General features: G+C 36.2%; 1 pseudogene; it reads left to right on the top strand.

Moving 5' to 3' along the window:
• The first annotated feature begins 5969 nt into the window (after positions 1-5969).
• On the top strand, positions 5970-6734 carry LOC148910262 (uncharacterized; annotated as a pseudogene).
• Positions 6735-8014: the final 1280 nt, after the last annotated feature.

Consider the following 8014-nt stretch of genomic DNA (forward strand, 5'->3'; position numbering starts at 1 on the left):
CATATGAGATCACAAGAAAATCCATGAATTGGTACAAGAAACTTTCCCTTCACTGTCTGAACCTAGCTGTCCTAAATAGTTTCATTGTATACGACAAAGATAGAGGTAAAAAGTCATTTCTCCAGTTTCAACATGTGGTTATCAGCATGCTTGTCTTTGATAGAGGAGAGGCCGGCTTTGATGTTCTCAAAGAGGAGAATGTCATCAGGGTCACAGAAAGGCATTTTGTGCTACAAATTACACCAACTGAAGCAAAAAGTAAAGCCAAAAAAGCGATGCAGAGTGTGCTACAAAAAAGGAAAGCGAAAGGAAAGTAGCTATAATTGTGCTTCATGCACCGCAAACCAGGTTTATGTTATTTCCCATGTTTTGAACTATACCATACTAAATTCAAATACTGGTTAATTTGATAACTTTAGGTAAGTATGTTATTGTAAGGTTTTCATCATGCATTCCATGTAAATACCAGACCTTTTGCACTGGTGTATATCAGTTTCATTGATTTTTGGTTTTTATTATTTATTTTATTTGACATATTTGATATTATACATATATTATACAGAGATGAATTTTACAGGAGTATAAAATGCATGCATGTCTAGATTATTTTTCACTACCTCAGCGAAATTTCATATTCTATCCACGAAAGTCGGAAAAAAGCCTTTTCCAACGATAATGACGTCGTCCTGGTATCAAATTACAATAAATGCACTTTATATAGCTTTTTTGTAGAATTAATTTATTTCTCTGTGGTTTGGTAATTAATCCTGAGTGCCCTAGGATTGGTTGTACACCAGACAGAAAGGTTTATGACATCGAAGAAGTATAAATTGAAGGATGTCCTCATGGGTTGTTGGAAGTCAAAGTTGTAAAGGATTAAGGGTTAAGTTAGTTTTGGCAATGCCACTTATCTTAAGAATGATCCCCAAACTAATATTTTAGCTCTAGACAAGAAGCACATATATTATTATCAATTACAATGCCAGCTAGGCATTACTGGGATTGATTGGTGTGATTTTGTTTAGCTATATAGATTATGAAAAGTTCTTTTGTCAAAGAATAACATACGATCCATTTTTGTTTTTCTTCAGGAATCTAAGGACAAAGTTGACAATTTTATTTCAGTTACTTCTTGTGATATACATAACCATCATATGTAATCGTGTTCATGTAGCTTGAATACAATGAATATATATGCTAAGACTATTATAAGTTAGTTTCTTTTAATCAGAGGCCTTCTGTCCATATCTAATTGACAGTACATGATAAAATTAAAGGTCATGATGAGTGAAATATAATAGAAAGCTTTGATGTACGCTAAGGTTGGCAATGGCATTGACCTCTTCTGGAGAAAACTGCTTATTACTACAAAGATATGGTGGGACATTCAACCCTTCACTCTTACACTGTAACAAGTGGCTATATTGAAGCCCTTGTCTGCCACGACATTTTCATAGGCTTCTAAAAGGTCTAAAATACCAAAACACTTAATTTTTTCCCTATCAGAGATGGACCCAGTATATAAAGATGAAACAAAGCAAACTGCACCATTTGGTGTTATGCCAATAAGCCCCTTTAAAGTGTCACAGCTTTTATAACTACTATAAGTTTGGTTTTGTAGTAACAGGGATGATGGTACCTGAACTTTTATCTCAGTACCTTTTTTCTGCCATCTTTGTTTACATTCGTCACATACCTAAAATCCTATAAAATGCCGGCCACAATGACGGATTTGATCACGTGACCTCTTCCAAAACTGAAAGATTTAGACAAGGAGAGAGCACAGAAAGAGAAAGCTTTAAAAGAGAAAGACGCCAATTACTAAAACTTGGGAATGCAGCTGACATGACTGTTCGCTTACTGCGATATGTGTTGGAAGAAATGAACCCGACGTACAGCAAGAATGAAAGGAAGGCTGACTTGGTTAAAAAGGAGAAAGAAGCGAGGGCGAGGATTAACACTGAGACTTCTAATTCTGGATTAGCTGAAGATAATGATGGTTACAGATCACACATGGGACAAGAGTTTGAATTCTCTCAAGATTGAAAAATACTTCGCCATTCTCCTTTAAAATATAAAAGTTTAGGAAGAAAGCCATTCTCTGTGTAAGTTTCTAGAGATGAAACATTTTTTCCTAGTACATCTTTTGTAAAGCTTGCAAGTAGCATTCAAATGGTTTGATTGTCAATCTTTAACCAATCGGAATTCTAGAATCGTCTGTTTACATCGTTATCGACAAATCACGAGGCCAGAAATGTACGTACAAATTAAAAAGAAAAGTAAACACGTTTGTAGTCTCCTTGCAGTAAAGGAGAGGACCGAAGGAGAATGGAACGAGACTAAAAACGGCTGCAAACGAAGGAGACTAACGTGTTCGCGAATTTCCGCTATTTTGACCATTTTAGGGCAAAAATGGTTCAACAAAAAATAAATTTATTAGTAAATTAAGTAATAATTAAATAATAACTGTTGACTATATATGATATTCATTCACTTGCAGATGATGAATAAGCATTAAAAGTAAAAGAAATAGAAGCGCTGGAAATGTTAGAAGCGAAATCGCTACCATCAGAGAGCGACAAGAAAGCCATCAACAAGATCAAACAATCACCCATAATACCACCATACCACCACAGCCCATCATATCACCACAACCCATCACACCACCACAATCCATGTCTTCATCAGAAGTCACTGAAATTAATAACCAGCTAACCACAATCAAATATAACTTTGATATAATCATTTCTAATCAAAGCTGCAATACTTAACATCCTACAGGCACAACAAACAAACATGCACTTAACACATTCAATGCCCTCATATCCCAGCTTTAGTGAGTTGTTTGAGGCTGGTCCTTCAACATCCACTAATCGTGACATACAAATGCTAACCCACAGCAAATCCTCAAAGGACAACATATCACAAATGTTTACACATCTAATAATAAATCCCCTTCCTTTCCCATTTTCTAACCAGTCACATTTTATCCTCTTCTTCTTTAACTGCCACTGGTTACACTAAGCCTGTCGATTCTTTAACCAATGCCATGGTTACATTACCCATCCCCCTCAGTGATAATCCCATCCAACCTACATGCGTTGCATACTTTCGAATTATTTGTAAGCCTGAAAATCAAACTGATGGGAGACGACTTAACTGGTCTTATGTTTCCCAAAGATGCATGACAAGGAACGAAAGCTCTTCTAAAATATAAAATAAAAAACAATTTCTACCAGATAAATAATCACTTAATACGCGAAACAAGCAAACATCGATGTAATCAAACGTAGAAAAGAAACGCCAAGGACACATCGAAAATCGATGCATTCTTGATCCTACCACGCCAACGATTAGCAAGACCCCTGGACACAGTTAGGAAGAGGGGGATGGTAGGTCGGCGTCAACCATATAAAACATCCCGCCTTTCCTTAAGCTCGTGGGGGGGAAGGAAGAAGTTCAATTTGCCAAGAACATTCAATAGGCCCTCAAGCAATAATCACCTCTCCCCGCGGTATACGTTTTTGTCATGCTCTTTAATTCATTACCATTTAAAATCATGACCACTTACGTGCTGTTTTCGGTTTAAATGACAAACCTTTTACAATCATCTTGGAGGATGACATCCACTTTATACACTATAACAAAAAGTCTAAAGGAGAGAGTGATATCAACATCCTACCACATGTGGACTTCGACATTCACACAAGTGTCAATGCTATTCCAAAAAAAGATACATGTGCCATTCATAGAAATGTGCAAGTAAAATTAAAAACTCATTCTTTGCTAATGCAAGGGGTGGAATAGATGTTGATGGGCATTTATAATTTTTAGTAAGGAATGGATTCAGCATCAGGCTGTTTTTGCAAGAGTCGCAAAGGAAATACAGAGAACTTGACATGTCATTTGCCAAGGAAAGTTGTGAAAATCTTACCCTAAATAATACCCTAAATAATATGAAGTGTTTTAGATTAGGGCAATTACGTACATATACAAAGTAACAATATTGTAACATAATACAATCAGGTAATTTTGGCATAAAAAACTAAAAGAATCTCGATATTTTTTTCTAACAGTGCTTAATGAGATGGAGGCAGGCATAACGCTGAGCTACCTGGCTGGTTGACGAGTTTCCCCAGGGCTTGCATGGCAAAATATTACATACATCATCTTAACGATATCACCATACTTGCACCAAGCTTGCTTGAGTAAACTTAAGTTGAGTATATTTTAATTATAGGAGATTTCCCTACATAGGAAAAGTAAATAATTAAATTATAAAAGATGACTCCAAGAAATGGATATTCAACATACTGCCTGAAGCGTCATATGCTAATATTCATATAATCTCAGTGGTAAGATAAGGAAAATGCCACGTTAGCCTCAACATAAAACATAACAATTTTATTTTATTTTTTAGTGGAATCCAAAAACTGACCCTTAGCACATACCATCTATTTTTCCTTAGCAAGGGCCATTCCATGTTTCCCTCAATATCCAAAAATCTGTGGTCCTACTGTACAGACCAATGTTTGCCAACCTCTATACAACTATTCGTTGGTGAAATTAAAAAACTAAAGTCACGCCCAAAGTCTAAAGAAATTGCACTTCTAATTTCAACAACATTTGAAGACTGGACCGTGATACAGAGTGGCCTGTGATACAGTGCACTCTCACTTTTACAAATACTAAGTAGATATTTCACTACTTCAACTCTTTGATGATGTGGTACCTTGTTTTTAGACGTGGTGATTATGACCAAAGGCTTGATACAATTTTCAGAATTGCTATGCAGTGCATAGTCTTCAGAAGAAGAAATTATGACAAAGCAGCCCTTCGTCATTTTTAGCTGATGTCTTTTACGATACAAGGTACGAGAGCAAATATAAATTATTGTAAAAAATATATTTACGTTAGAAACAACTGTTACCCTCGATTTAAATACCTTTTTTATTATTATCACAATGGTGGAAATTCAATTACTGCAATACTGTCAAAGGACTTTCTAAATTATCTGCCAGAGAAGAAGGTTGACTTGTTTCATTCCAAGCATCAAAGGTCTATTTGAAATAATTTTCAAACTCAATGTTTTGCTTTTATATATCGTAAAGATACCATGAAGGTCAGAGATGAACTCCCCTGCTATTCTTGGAATATCGGTATTCCCTTAAAGTTATTTTTAGATCCTGCCTACTCCTTACGAAAACTCCTCCGCTGCTTCCGGTTCAAAGGTGACGTAAAGATAGACGATCAAGAAAAAAAAGGTTACATTATCGCACTTTTTAAAACTGAATCCAAACAACTTTCATCAACTTTAATGTTTCTAACGATACACTTTCGGTGTTAAAACATTAAATAAATCATTTGATATTTCAAAAAGTAAGTGAACATTTTCGAATCACCTGGAGGTAAGGGTTTCTGCACTTCCCATAGCCATTTTTCTTTTTGGGAAATCTAGAAAGGGAAGCACCGGTGGCGGTCCTGTGCTTCGAGGGTTTTCGGGGTTCTCTAGTTTTCCTCCCTCCTAAAAAATCAACTACTAAATTCTAATTCAATCTTGGGGCTTTCACTTAGTTTGGAGCCTAGCTCTGTTGCGATTGTCCCACGCTGTGATACAACAGCTTAAGCTAGTAGATTTCTTTTAGATTTTTTTTTTTTTAAACATTTAACCTAATGGTTTTTATTTTTAAAGTGTATGTGACATGAAAAAGTTTTGAGCTGATTTTGATAGTTTTAAATGTGTAGATCAATATTTGTAGGGTAAAATCGTCAAGTAAAGAGAGTAAAATGTCTTTTTAGCCGTAAAAGACTGGGAATTTGACAACATTTTTGTCCCTGGGACTGGGATGAGTTTCAGTCCTGACGTTAAGTTGTTTGCGAAGCGTCGTAATGTTGTTGCTTTACTAGAGAAAGACGAAGGCTTTGAGGAATGGTAGCTCCTTTTAAGACGAAAAATACGGTTGTAAAAAATGTCAGATGCATCATCCGAAGTCAGTAGTTGTAGAAATAGTTCTTCAGAATATGAAGATTCAGGAGAGATGGAAATAGCTGGCCAAATCGAACCATACCAAAACGAACCGATAGCTTCGGAAAGCGACGAAGAAGCAAGTCATAGTCAGGAAGATGTTGATATTGATGGCCTTACTCCAGACATACTGGCAAGGAGATATGAAAGACACGTCGCAGTTCGTTAATGGAAAGTATAACCTTTGTCTCTCAAGGTTTAGGACAAGGTAAAATCATATGAAAAGCAATACTTTTACAATATGCAGGTGCCGTTGTTGAGGTAAATGTCATGGCGAAAACTTAGTTGGTGCTCTGGAATTCCGTTGCTGTCATGAAGTTGCTAGTGTTGGATGGATCCATAGAAAGAGTACGTTGCATTACCAAACACGAAGATTATCCAGCACTTATGTACAAAACTGTCCTATCACAAGTAGCTCCACTAGAAGTAATGGCGTCTCTCAAAACGAGTAAGCTTTGTGTAATATCAAAACAAACGCGTTCAAATCCAAAACCAGCTACAATTTTAAACCCTGCACTCTATCTCTTCTCTTCTCAGATTGCTCAGAGCTGTTGCTTACAGATGGATAACTAGATGGTTGTGTGAGTAAATGGAGTGGGATAATTCCAGGCCTTTACCCACGTGTGTTCATCTGTCACATCACCACATAAGGAATAAGTTTAGAAGTCATAATTCAAGGGGATACATGACAACCCAAGACAGAGAATAGACAAGATACAGTGGAACTCCGTTAATCCGGCCACCGAAGGGACATTCAAAAGTGGCCGTTTTAACGGCCGTATTAACGGGCGTCAAAGATATGTTAAAAACGTGTTTTATTAATCAGTACGAAACTACTAAACAAATTAAGTGCAATAATGCATATTGTATTTTTAAATAACGTTTCTAAAACTTCTGATGCTATTGGAGCTCAGCTATAACTCGACTTTAGTAGTACTTTAAAACGTACATAAATCATACAGTAGTACAGGACTGTAGATATAACAGTAGAATAGAGAAAACTGAGTACAGTAACAACTACTTTTTAAAATAGACAGTGACTTTGCTCTGTACAGACGAATGAATCTTCCTTTGAAGCCATACTGACTCGAGGCTGGATATCACCCCAGACAGGCTATCGGCACGGCTCGTTTTAATACTGTACCGCTATAAAATAAATGCGGACATACTTTAGCCCATCACGCTGTACGTGTTTGTCTGTTTGAAGTTGTTGTGTTGATTCTGATTCCACAAAAAGCATTACTGTAGAATGTTACTCGAATGAATAAAAGAATCACAGATTTTGCAGCAATAACTTTACAGTATTTACATTAAGATCTAAACTGTAACCTATTTGTCCTGGCCATAATACGGGGTTAAAAAAGTATGGAAGTTTGTCAATCAGGCCACAAAAAAGTGGCCGTTGGCCGTATTAACGGGTGGGGTTCCACTGTACATGACAACTCAAGACAGAGAATAGACTATAATTTGTATATAAATGTCATATATTTACTGTGCTTGAACAGTACATACTATGACTATGTCACATTGAAGATGCCTTTTTTCTGTTCTTATTCATAACATACTTGGTACAATTAATTTAGTTAGTTACCCGAAAAATAACAAATCTGAATCAAGTAAGGATTAGTGGGTAACTATAATACCAGTAACATTATCAGCTAAGTGGTGTGGGCTTTGAGAGAAGAATAAATTTTTAATATCCTAGGTATGGTTATAACATCGCTTTGCTTTTGAGATAGACATAATAAAAAAATATAATAATCATGAATTATACCCTAGTGAAATTGAATCTTCGATCGTCATTGTGTTAAAATCTGGCAAGTGGCTGAGCATGCATAAAGTTTGTATGTAGGTTTATAAAAGCTTACTTACTTGTCGCTTCACTCGCTTTGTAATTCTTGAGCTAGCTGGTATCACTGCTGCTCAAGTTGGGACCGAACCCTTTATTAAAACCTTGTTCATTTTCATAGCCATTCCCTCAATAAGTAG

Source organism: Actinia tenebrosa, unplaced genomic scaffold, assembly GCF_029948245.1.
Source record: "Actinia tenebrosa isolate PJP-AT-01 unplaced genomic scaffold, QUT_ActTen_1.0 PGA_scaffold17__23_contigs__length_9995812, whole genome shotgun sequence".
In the NCBI taxonomy this organism is placed as follows: domain Eukaryota; kingdom Metazoa; phylum Cnidaria; class Anthozoa; order Actiniaria; family Actiniidae; genus Actinia; species Actinia tenebrosa.